Source organism: Scleropages formosus, chromosome 11 (assembly GCF_900964775.1).
Source record: "Scleropages formosus chromosome 11, fSclFor1.1, whole genome shotgun sequence".
Classification (NCBI taxonomy): domain Eukaryota; kingdom Metazoa; phylum Chordata; class Actinopteri; order Osteoglossiformes; family Osteoglossidae; genus Scleropages; species Scleropages formosus.
Genome location: NC_041816.1, coordinates 28053968 through 28067470, shown reverse-complemented (window position 1 = coordinate 28067470; position 13503 = coordinate 28053968). Strand labels below are relative to the sequence as shown.

General features: G+C 42.3%; 1 pseudogene; it reads right to left on the bottom strand.

Annotated features, from left to right (window-relative positions):
* Positions 1-13228, bottom strand: part of LOC108931943 (butyrophilin subfamily 1 member A1-like) — a 28671-nt pseudogene extending 15443 nt beyond the window's left edge.
* Positions 13229-13503: the final 275 nt, after the last annotated feature.

Sequence of the window (13503 nt, the reverse complement as noted above, 5' to 3'; positions counted from 1 at the left end):
GTGTGGTACGTGAGGACGAGACCCCAACACACCTTTGTAAAAGGGAAGTATCTCCCCTCTTTCTGCTGGCTGTGTGATGGGGAGCGATGGGGTTTGAGTGCAGCACTGATGTGTCGGTTCGGTCCTCAGTAACAGGAACACGGATCATTCCAGAACAAGACCGTGTGAAGCTGCATGACCAATTGAGTGTCCTCTCTGATCAACATGAGCTGCACTTTAATGGGGCACTTTGAAGGGACTTACTGAGCGGTGGAAAAGGAGGAGAAGCAGACAGTGCGGCTCTTTTACCGGCACCGGAGAGAATGAAGCGGTTCGGCGCCACATCCGACAACAGAACTGTGTGCATTGGAGAGGATTGTGGGACTATTTACAGTTGCTCTGTGGGGCTCTGTCACTGGTTTGGGTTCATTGTCATCATCGTCATCATCTTCTCCTTTGGCCTCAACTGGGGCATAGCCCGCCGATGAGAGCTCTTCAGGCATCCCGTTCCTGAGCCAGTCTCTTCAGTTGTATCCAGGTGTATCCCATCTCCTTCATGTTTGCCTCTATGTCGCGGAACAAACTGTTTTCTGGTCAGCCTCGATTTCTTTTTCCTTGTGGGTTCCAGGTGAGGGCTTGTCATGTGATGCTGAAAGCAGGTTTTCAAAGGGTGTGGTCGATCCATCTCCAGCGTCTTTGGACTATTTCGTCCTCCACTGGTTGATATTTTGTTCGCTGCCAAAGTTATTTGTTGCTAATGGTTTTGGACCAGCAAATCCGGAAAATCCTTCTGAGGTAGGTGTTGATGAATGTATAGATTCCCCTCATGGTTGCGGCTGTGGTTCTCCAGGTCTCCGCTCCATAAAGTAGGACAGGCTTCACGATCATGTTGAAGACCCTGATCTTAGTGTTGATGTTCTTCAGTTGGAGGAAAGCTACCCTCGCCTTACCAATCCGTACTCCAATGTCAGCGTCTGCTCCACCTTTCATATCTACGATACTGCCAAGTTCTCCACCTTTTCTAGTGCTCTTGCTTGGGTTACTGTCTATGATATTTGCGGTGGGAGGTGTGTGATGCAGTTTCCCCTGTGTTTTCTGTGTGTGTGTCCAATAGTTGTAAATAAAGTGTTTGATAAAGGTTGCTGTGGTGCCTAATTAGTCTCGGGAATCTGATCTTTAAACAGTGCTTACCTGAGCATTAGCTACTCCGCCCCCTGGTGGTGGCGTGACATTTACTTTTAAAGAGCCATTCAGTTTCTGTCTTCTTTGGAACAGCTATATTTTCATAGCTTTCCGATGTCTCAGTGTGTCCTCTGTTAACAGCCTTTTCTGTGCAGCTTCACTCCTTCAGCCACACAACAATCTGAAGCTGATGTCTTATTTCCCTTCGTAAAGATGGACACTTTCATGTCACTTACACTGTTCATAGCATCAAGATGCTCAAATTGTTCAATATGTCATCCGTTCTCTTGCTTCATCAATACGCCTGAAGGTGGTCATTTTCAAACAGTGTGATGGAAAACTTGCATCAAAAAATGAGAAAAAAATTATGGATTCCTTCACTCGCAGCGGCAGGTCCAACACAACTACATTTTGCCTTGTCTCTTATTTTTAATTTCATAGGTTTCTATTCAGGTTTTGTTTTCTACAATAGTTTGTTCATTGTCAGTTTGTTGACTCTCAACATTTGCTTTATTTTGTTTTGCTGCAGGTCTCTGGTCTGGGTGGCATAGTGGGGAGCACTGGTGTCACTGGGCTGTGTGATTTGATATGGGTTTGATTTCAGCTCGGTCTGTGTGGGGTGTGTATCTGCTCCCTCTGTTCATGAGGGTTTCCTTCAGGTCCAAAGGCATGTGTTTCAGGTCAACTGGTGACTGTAAATGACTCATAGTGTGTCTGTCTATGTGTGTGTGTTTTGTTGCTTTACATTCAGTGTAGTGTATTTAGCAGTGTAAGTGAGCTGATGACTAAACAATTGTCTCTTTAGAAAAAGCTTTTACTGAAAAATAAATGTAAAGTTCAAGTGAAGTATTATGATAAAACATTGAAGTGCTGGAGTACTAAATTTGATTCAAATGAAACTTTTTAATGTTATGAATCACGAGCAGGTGGACAGTGGTTCACCTACGACACCAACATTAGACAATAACACACACACACACACACACACACACACACACACACACACACACACACACACACACACACACACACACACATTTTCAGAACCGCTCGTCCCATACGGGGTCACGGGGAACCGGAGCCTACCCGGTAACACATTGGATTAAATATGATGTCTATAACTAGTGAACTGCACCTCACCGAATGCTGTATAACTTAGAAATCTAATTTCATTGCTGAAGTTGACATTGATATTCTGGTTAGAAAGAACACAGAACTCATTCCCTAATTTGTGAACAGTTAAAAAATTAGATATACAACATAAGAGCAAAATACTGTAACTAGTTTTTTTGGAGTGTGTGGAGTTCATTCACACCCACAGTGACACACGTTGGTAGACTAAGATAACAACACGTGCAAAGAATAGATTAACATGTCGTTAATATAACTTTTACATTATATTACATTTTAGGTTATAATATTCAGCTTTAACACACACACACACACACAGTCTGAACTGCTTGTCCCATATGGGGTTGCGGGGAGCTGGAGCCTAACCCAGCTTTAATGTAAATCCTAGGAAAATGCGCACACTGTCCAAAAGTTGCATTCAACAGTAAGAGGCAAGAAACCCACAGAATTTATAGTAAAGCACTTATTTTAACTGACTGGAGGTTTTGTTCTTCTGGATTGAACCGCGTATGGGACATTGGCTCCGACGTTTCGCTTCTCTTGCTGGAAGCATTGTCAGGGTGTGACCACATCTTGTGGAGATTAATATATGAAATGGCATGTTTAACAAGGGTGGGTGTATTTATGGGCGGGAACAAGGTCGGAGGTCATAGCGGGTGGTCGTAATAGTGGTGCCCCCGCTGTGTTTTCCACTTGCGCTGTTTCATGTGTATTACAGGTCGGCTCGCTGAATTGAGTTTTATTATTGGGAGGCGGTCCAGTTGTTGTGGAACTGATGCGGAGACTTGAGATGATAGGTGTCCAGGTTCTTGATAGTTTGAAGCTATCCTCCCGATTGAAATTGTCGTGGTGCTTCTCTGTCTCGATTCTCTCCCTCACTATGCGGCTCCTATTCCCAGGAGCAGGTGCGAGCACTGTAGTCTCCTCAAAGCGGGTCTCATGGCCGGCCTGCAGTGAATGTTCAGCCACTGCTGAGTCGATGTTATCGCTGACTGAAGACCTCTGTGAGAATGAACTAAATCTTTAAGGACAGAAAGCTGTCTCTTGGGGTCTGCAGATTTATGAATAAAAACTGTGAACACTGTAAAACAAAGTCTCCATGTCATCACTGTGTCTTCAGAGAAGCAGGATTGAAATATTAAATCATCAGACCCAACAACTCTGAAGGTCCTTAGTTTGGTCCCACTACTGTGGTGTAATCTTGACCAAGACACTTACCGTGATCTGCTAAGTGCACTTACCCTGAACACTTACTCCAAACGGTTGGAGTAAAAAAAATTAATCAAGCTAATAAGATTCTTAACCATCTGTAAGAGACGAGGCAGGAGACAGGAGATGCAGTCACCCGTAGCTGTGGGCTTTTATTTGCTAGACAGTGGAGAAGGACGGAGATGGGAAAGGGGGAGCAGGGAACAGGTAGGGAAGGGCTTCGTGCAGGCTGGGAGAGTAGGGTCGATCGGGACGTGGACTTCATGTCAGGGACCGGGTCGGCGGTCGTCTCGGTCTGGTTCTCCTCCTCGGTCTCTTCTCTCTACTGCTGGGCACCGGGGAAGAAATAGGGGATGAAATCGGGGATGAAATCAGCCCCAGCTGTGGCTGCTTTAACCCTGTCTCCGCCTCCTCCCCGGGCGGCCTCGGCGTGCTACACCATCTTTAAATTCTAAAGTTCTCGGTTAAAAATGGGTGTGTTTGAATTTACAAGGAAAGACTGTTAGGAACTGATAGCGATATCTGGGGATTTCATTAAATCAAAGGACAAGGGTTCTGTATGGCAGAATGTTCTGTAACACACAAATGTCATGATGAGGGGAGACAACAGGTTGGAACCAAGTGCAGGATTTATTGAAGAGAATCGGGGAGGTGGCTGTTTGGGGAAAGTGGTGAATCAGAATCAGAATGAGCTTTATTGCCAAGTATGTTCACACATACAAGGAATTTGTCTTGGTAACAAAAACTTCCACAGCACAGACAGAATGACAGTGACAAGACACAGATAATAAAAATAGAATAAGTGAATAAAAAATAAAAAGTAAACAATATACAAAATTCTAAAGTTCTCAGTTAAAAATGGGTGTGTTTAAATTTATAAGGAAAGATTGTCTCACTGATTTAATAATATCGCTATCATATCTGGGGATTTCATTAAATCAAAGGAAAAGGGTTCTGTATGGCAGAATGTTCTGTAACACACAAATGATGAGGGGAGACAAGAGGTTGGAACCAAATGCGGGATTTATTGAAGAGAATTGGGGAGGTGGCTGTTTGGGGAAGGTGGTGAGGGCGTAAGGCCGGAGGGGGAGGGGACACCCCCAGGACGGCACCCCAAGTGGGACTTGAACCCCAGAGCCACCGGAGAGCAGGACCCGGTCCAACCCACTGCGCCACCGCGCCCCCCCATAAAGTATATATATTATATATGTCAAAAAGTATACATAAAATAAGTAAAATAAAGTATATTATATATACATACAGGGGAGCATGGTGGTGCAGTGGGTTGGACTGGGTCCTGCTCTCCAGTGGGTCTGGGGTTCAAGTCCTGCTTGGGGTGCCTTGCGATGGACTGGTATCCCATCCTGGGTGTGTCCCCTCCCCCTCCAGCCTTACGCCCTGTGTTGCCGGGTTAGGTTCCGGCTCCCCGCGACCCTGTATGGGATAAGCGGTTAAGCCAACATGTGTGTGTGTGTGAGTGAGTGAGTGAGTGATATATATACACACACATATATATATCTATATATTACAACGACCTGCACGTATCTGGTGTTTAGGGGGAAGATGTTTTGTGTAAATAGTTGCATTGTGGATAACTTGTAAATAACCTGTGTAACCACTGGGGGCACTTCGGGGGAAATGATGTGGTGACTGTGTCTGCCAGTGTGTAGAGAAAGAATCTGGGGGCACTAAGCAGGCTAGGAAGGCTGGCTGTTGGCACAGGTCCTGGAAGAAACAAGGTCCTTGGACCGAGAGCATTATTTCACTGGTGTTGGTGTTCAGATAAACAGTTTGTAATGAACACTGTCTCCACATCCTTCTTCACCCCATCCAAACCCACAGCACTGCACGCCACAATATATATATAATTTATATGCTATATCTTCACTTTGTTCCAACGTTCCATGAAACAACTGATTCTCCAATGACTTCTTCACCTCCTCGGGTCTCCAACTAACTAAGTGTTACCAGGAGGCAACACACGAAGTGGGAAAAGGTGTAAAATGGTTTTGTGATATTATGAAACATACACTTCCTGTTTCTTCTTTAGGGAATTTTACACACGTACACAGTCTGAACCGCTTGTCCCATTCGGAGTCGCAGGGAGACGGCAACACAGGGTGTAAGACTGGAGGGGACACACCCAGGACAAGACGCCAATCCAGCACAAGGCAATCCAAGCGGGACTCGAACCCCAGGCTGACTTGATAGCAGGACCTGATTCAACCCACTGAGCCACCACCTCCCCCTTCACAATTTAACAGGAAAAACACAAAACTTCACCTCCACTAACAGTCAGTTCCACTTGGCGCCACCATGTGGCCTGGAGTGGAGCTGTTTCTTGGCACAGCGACTGCATTTAATTGCCCTTCTTTTATTGTCTCCCACAGTAAACTACCTAGAACATTTTTCTATGAATCGAGCCAAATTAAATCAAATTGCATTAGTTTTACTCAATAAATATCCAATAAAAATACCTTTATACTTGTGTTACAGTATTGTGCAATACTGTAAATTATTAGGAAGGTGATCAGGAATCGTGGATATTTGGATACAGTTTTATGCAGCTGCTCGTGTGATGAACAGTGTTTCATGTGGTGGAAAGTAACAAACTAACTGTACTTTAGAATCACACGTCTGTATTTAAGTGTTTCTGCTAATGCAATGAACAAATTGTATTTTTTATGAGATGTATGACGCTTTGGAGAAAAGTGTCTGAAAAATGAATAAATGTAAATATATTAAAGAGACTTATTAATTTTAATACTGTGATTACTCGGAAAATTATTGAGTTTTGCATGATGTGATTCTGCTTGCTTTCACATGAAGTAACTTTAAAACAAACAACTCGGCAAGAATATTTATTTAAAAGCATCAGAATGTACAAAATACATGTTTAGATGGAGAAATTACAAACCCTGAATGAGGGAGAGAAGGGATATTAAATCAATGTGGCATCATGAGTCCTGAACACACACACACACATTTTCAGAACCGCTTGTCCCATACGGGGTCATGGGGAACCGGAGCCTACCCGGTAACACAGGGCGTAAGGCCAGAGGGGGAAGGGGGCACACCCAGGATGGGACTCCAGTCCGCCGCAAGGCACCCCAAGCGGGATTTGAACCCCAGACCCACTGGAGAGCAGGACTGTGGTCCAACCCACTGCGCCACCGCACCCCCAAGTTCTGAACATTAAAAGCTAAAATCTGTTTCTTTAGTCTGTGTCACTGACAGGAGATATGATCAGTGGGGCTGAGTTCCGGAAGCCTGGCCAGAAGAATGGATAGAGTTTCTCAGTGAATTTATACCCGGTGAAAGTGTAGACATGAGACTTGTCCTCCACACTGTAAAAGGAGACCTGACCCTCCTCATAGTCCACATACACCCCCACCTTTTGAGGCTTCATACTCAGGTTGAGTAACACAGAGGGGTCAGTGAAAGCCCAGTACATATTCCCACTCCACAGACTGAGAGCCCAGAGACCATCATTGGGATTTAGTTCAAAATCTCCTTTCCTGTGTACGGACTCTCTGGCCACTCCTAAATCCCACTCAGTCTTGTCCCCAACCTGTACCTCCCAGTAATGTTTCCCTGAAGAAAAACCCTCTTTTCCCAGGACACTTTTCCAATATGTAAACCTCTCTGGGTTGTCAGGGAGCTCCTGCTTTGTGTCTCCACGCCTCACTTGTTTCTTGTCCGCAGACAAGATGAGCCAGGGGTTTGCTGTATCAGGGTCCAGAGTCACATCAACTGTGGAGCACAGAGAGGTGGTCAGTTACAGTACTATATTTCGAAATGTGACAAAAATGAACACTTTTTAAACATTATTATATATTATTACGGCAACAGAGGACGTTTGTGTGTGTGTGTACGTGTGTGTGTAATTATGATAACAGGTCTTCTGGATGTTTTGTAAGAAATAGTAACAATTAATGTTTACCCTTAATAAAATAGAGTGAGAGCATTTATGATTTAAAATTCGGTTTGTCTTTATATAACTAATATTAATGAACACATTAATATGAAATAAACTGAGTAAAAGCTGAGTCAAAAAATTAAGTAAAAAATTATAGAATTATATATAATCTGCTCTGGTCACACCGACCTGCTCCCAACACACCTGTTTCTCCTTCAAACACTGTAAATAAACTGGTCCAAGATGTAAAGACTGTGGAGTCACATTTGACACTTTGTGTCCTTGAAATATGTTTTTTCTTTTGCTCACAGTAAGAGGGGAAGATCAGTTTGTGGAAAACACTGAAACTTTTCTGTGGAAAATGTCTCTGTGGTGAAGTGTGTGTTTGCTAAAGGAACCTTCTAGAATATTTTCATATTTATGCACTTTTTAGTACATTTGATTTCATTTGGATTTATAATGTTGAGAAGGAAACAATGAGAGCAGAAGGACCAACAAACAGCACCGGATACATAAAGACTGAGTTCCGTTTCTGTTTGTCTTTCACTCGTAGCTGTAACATCTCCTTCTCACCAGGAGCTCAGTGTGGATTGAAGTGAACTCTTGTGAGAAACAGTCACTTGTTCTCATCACTCATATGTTTTGTGGAAAGGAAGGTCAATAAATGTGCTCATATCCTGTGTCTGTCAGTCAATCATGTGACAAATGAGAGTCCAGATTCAATGCAGCCAATCAGTCATTATTGTGTCTCCTACAGAGAAGAGCTGCAATGGGGAGAAGAAGCAGAAGAAACTCACCTGCGTATCTTTGTGCCTTTACAAGTTCTGTAGAGAGAGAAATAAAAATGAGACACATGGAATCAGATACTGCAGTCAGTCTGGACTTATCTCAGTGTCTTTCGTGTCAATTCTTACAGGACAGAGTCTCATACAGTGTCACACAGAGTATAAGAAGAACCAAACTCACTTCTGTGGGATCAACTCAGCTCCACTCTACTTACCAGCTCTCCTGTACATCTTTTCTATAGCTGGACATGGAAGATACAGAGAGAAAAACTATGTAGGTCCATTTAAATCATTGTTTATATGACTTTCTTCATACTTAAAAGAAAAACCACAAAGATGAAATATAAGAAATAGAAAATCAGTTTCACTTTCATGTACAGGTACAGCATGTAACACATACCGCTACAAACATGTTCATGTTGATTTTAAGTTTAAAGTTCAAATCATAAGCATAAGTAGTTATGGGGCTCTGACTGTGAAAGAAACAGTCACCTCACTGAGGACTGATTCCATGCTGTGATATTATGACTTTTTGTGGATTTTCTATTTAATAAGAGGACAACAAAGGTAAAATACAGTATGAGGTAGTTTTCAGTTTCTGGAGGTACAGTAGTACCATCTCTGTTCTACTAACAGTAACAACAGCTGTACAGGAGGTGATGATACACACACACACACATTTTCAGAACCGCTTGTCCCATATGGGGTCACGGGGAACCGGAGCCTACCCGGCAACACAGGGCGTAAGGCTGGAGGGGGAGGGGACACACCTAGGACAGGACACCAGTCCGTCACAAGGCACCCCAAGGGGGACTCGAACCCCAGACCCACTGGAGAGCAGGACTGTGGGCCAACCCACTGCGCCACCGCACCCCTGGTGATGATACATTTCTCTCTAAAAACATGTACTGTTTACCTTGTTTTACTTACCAAACAGAATACTGTTGCAATGGCATGTTTACTTTTCCATTATTAATTGTGACATTATGCCTCTTTTATGGACTGCTGAAATATATAAACATGAACCATTTACTGTTACTGTGGTATCTATATTTTTTAACCCTGTTTTTAAGCTGTTGTGTCCTGAATAAACGCTGAACTGTTTGATTCTAAGCCCAGTTTTCTTGTTCATCACGTCAGGACTCTGAGAAGCTCCTTCCTCATCTCCAACAAAAATTGAAAGGGGGAGCAATTATTTTTCAGAAAATTAGATGCATTACTTTGAAATTCTTTTTACATGTGCTTTTTTCCCCCATATTTCTGATATGATTATTTCTCACAGTTTCTGTAGCCAAACCATTTTGCTTTTTAAAGGTGTGTTTTGCTGTTATAATTTCATATTTGCATAAACACACACAGACACACACTCCAATGCACAAACACAAAAAATACTTACTCAGGTGTCTGGTGATCAGTCCTGCAGATGTAAGAACATCAGAGTGAATAAAAAAGTCACCATCACAGACGCAGTGCAGTGGATCTGCTGATTCTCTTTCATTCTCTCACTAGAAAATAAATTAGTCTCTTGTTCTGTTTCCTCCTTCCTGTCATTCATTTGTATTTATTATAGCTGATTTTTTATGTGTCATTCTATACACACACACACACACACACACACACACACACACACACACACACACACACACACACACACTGTCTGAACCGCTTGTTCCATACAGGGTTGCGGGGAGCCGGAGCCTAACCCGCCAGCTCAGCGGTGTAAATAATTTCATATTTAGCTGATGTCTTTGTCCATGATGACCTACAGTGTTAGAGACACTACATTAATCACACTTTGAGGTATTGTATTAAGAAGAGTTTGAATAGAAAGTTTCACATGTGAAAACTGTGATATTATTTTAAAAAACCTACTATAACATAGCAATGTAGCATTAAAGAATGTTAACTGTTTGTACTATATATTGTTATGGCTTATATAATACCATGAAAGGGAAATTTCAGCTAACAGGATAATCAGAGAGAAACCTTTTCGCATCAAAGTATGCGAAATAGAGAATGTTAAATGTCTAAAGTCTTTGTCTACTAATTGTTATGACATTGCAACATTCTCATACATCACTTTCATACAACTGTATTACTTACCATACTGTTCTTTGAGCTCACCTGTAGATGTAAGAGTAAATATTGTAATGTCAGTGAAAACGGAGATTAAAAAAAATTGTGATGAGGTCAGTGCAACACTACAGTCACACACTGCATATAAACGTGTTTTTGAGCTCTTTTTGAGGAACTGTGGAACCTCGTTCAGCCATATAACTCGCAACTGTGTGCTCTGTATTGCTTACCTTCCTTGTTCTCCCATCCTCGCCCGTTCCTTCGCCTGACTCCTGACATCCCCTTCATTGCTTAGTGTGTTCTGACTATTGCTTGCTTCTCGACGACGAATTTGGATAATCCCTATAACCATGTTCGCGCATCGATGACCTTGCCTGTCTTGAGACCATGATTCTTGGATTCCCCTCAATAAAGTCCGGTGCTCTGCAATTGTGTCCGACCACCTCCCTCCGGCAAGGACCATGACACTTTTAACATTTTATCATATTATCTCATCCTTCAGTTGTGGTGGCAAGCGACCAGTTATTTAAACTATAAATGAATATTTTAAAATCCTTAAAAAGTGCAATTCAACAACCAGTTGCTGTGCTGCTACATTTTAAACACTTCGGAACCGCTTGTCCCATACGGGGTCGCGGGGAACCGGAGCCTAACCTGGATTTTTTTTATTCAGTTTGAGCTTAGAACTCATGGTTGGAAAAATGTTTAAAAATTCTTTGGACAAGATCTTGAATGTTCAAGTTGCTAATAATGAATAACCAAAAACAAGTGACTCTTACTAGTGAACATAACTCACTCACTGACTTACACACACACACACACACACACACACACACACACACACACACACACAGAGTGTGGCTGAAATACTTTCCCTGAACGGGGTTGTGGCGAACTGGAGTCTAACCTGGCAACACAGGGCATAAGGCTGGAGAGGGAGCAGACACACCCAGGATGGGACGCCAGTCCATTGCAAGGAATCCCAAGTGGGACTCAAACCCCATACCCACCAGAGAGCGGGACCCGGCCAAACCCACTGCACCATCTTAAATCCTAAAATAAACTTATAAAATGAATAAACGACTATGATTTACACCCCTGATTCTACTCACCTACCTGGTTTAACCAGTTCAACTTGGGCTTCACTTATTTTCACACCTGCATTACTTGTGTGTTTCTACCACACACACGATTTCCTCTAAAGAAACATATGGAATTGGTCTTTACACACCTGTTATATCACATGAGAAACACCGATTCTCAGTGAATAACCATTTTGTGGTAAAACTAAGGGTCAAAAGGGGTTCATGTACTTTCAAGCAGCACTGTATGTGTAATAGTAATGTAGCACTACATAATGTTTTGTAAGAGATTATGTAAGGAGGAAAAAAGTGGCCATCACTTTAGCTCCGTAATCTCTTTTGTATATACCTCACCCCCTGAATATAACTCATACCATATAATTACTGCTGTGAGCTATGATATAAAATCACTTTCACATAATACTGCTTTTCAGCTATAATTTTTAGCTTTTTTAACATGAACAAAACCATCAATGTAAAAAGTAAATTGCTAAAATACCTCTCTTTCGCCGCTGTTTTACAAAACGGTGAATCAAAACTGTGCATCCAATAATACAAACAGCAGCCAGACTGAAGACCACAGCAAAGGTCACCTTCCAGGGAAGGGCACGATCAAACATCTCACCTGGAATACAACAAATAATTAATTTCACTGAATTATTACAGATTTGCACCTTCTGGAAGTTAAAAACTAAAATAGGTAATTTTATCAGTGTAGAACCTGCAGTCCTAATGTTTTATTTAACTTGAAGAAACAAGTAAATAAGTACCTCAGGTTTTGTCTTTAAAAAAACTAGAAAAAGGGGAGGAACTTTCATACAAATGGATCAAGATGAAAATCAGGATGGTAAAAAATGCTTTGAACTGGAACCTATTACTTAATCACAGTGATTTAAACATGTGTCTCCATTAAGTGTCTCCATTGAGCTGTTTATACTAAATATGTTTAACTCACCAGGGATGTTAGTTATTGTCTCTTTCATTTCATTTAAGTCCTGTTGTAGAACTCGACAGGTGAACCTGTTGTTCTCTGTCTCCTGTACAATAACATGTCGTCTCACAGTGAAGAGGTCCATACTGTCTGTGTGTGTCTCTGTGTGTCCAGCAGGGAGACTGTGTCCTTCACTGTCCATCCAGACCACTTGAGGCTGAGGGTACCAGCCTTTAGATTCACACACCAGACTGATCCCTCCTTCTTTGTATCCGTCATTGGAGATCACTGGTTGGGTTCCTACAGCTACAAATGAAGGAGAACAACTGGAATAGTCAATAGCCAGTAGTCAATATCTTTAAAATATAATGGAAAATATTTGGAAAATAAGGATCAGAAAGGCTCAGACAATATTACAATTAAGAACCATATTAATGGAGGAGTCTGGATAATTATAAATGAAATTTTATCAATTAATAACAATTACAAAGTTCTTACCTTTAATATGAACATAAATAAAATAATCTTCATACCACTCCTCAGACTCAGCAAAACATTTATACTCTCCATTGTCAGATCCTCGCACATTTTTCACTTTCAGTGAAATGTTTCCTTTCCTCAGTTCCTCAGGGAACAGTGATGTCCTTCCCCTGTAGGATGGAACTTGATTCTCATTTCTTTCCTCATGATCCCGATAAAGATGTACAAGTGGGTCTTCGGTATGAACTCTGAGCCACTCGATACTCAGGTCAACAGCACTGATGTTGGGTTTGAGGTAACAGGGCAGAACAACATCTTCACCAGCTACAGCAACTACAGGATCAGGTGGACCAAGAACCTCAAACCTCTCTGTGAAGAACAACACACACTGAGAATTGATTCAGTTGACACACAGTAGGATTGAAATTCTTATCTCAGCGAAATATGTACCCATTGTGGAGACAGTAGTTTGTTGGAAAAGCAGGAGGATGAAACAGAGACACTCAGACCAACTCATGTTCATCACTGGAAGAAACAGGTATATGGATACCACCACACACACACACACATTTTCAGAACCGCTTGTCCCTTACAGGGTCACGGGGAACCGGAGCCTACCCGGCAACACAGGGCGTAAGGCCGGAGGGGGAAGGGGACACACCCAGGACGGGACGCCAGTCCGTCGCAAGGTACCCCAAGCGGGACTTGAACCCCAGACCCACTGGACAG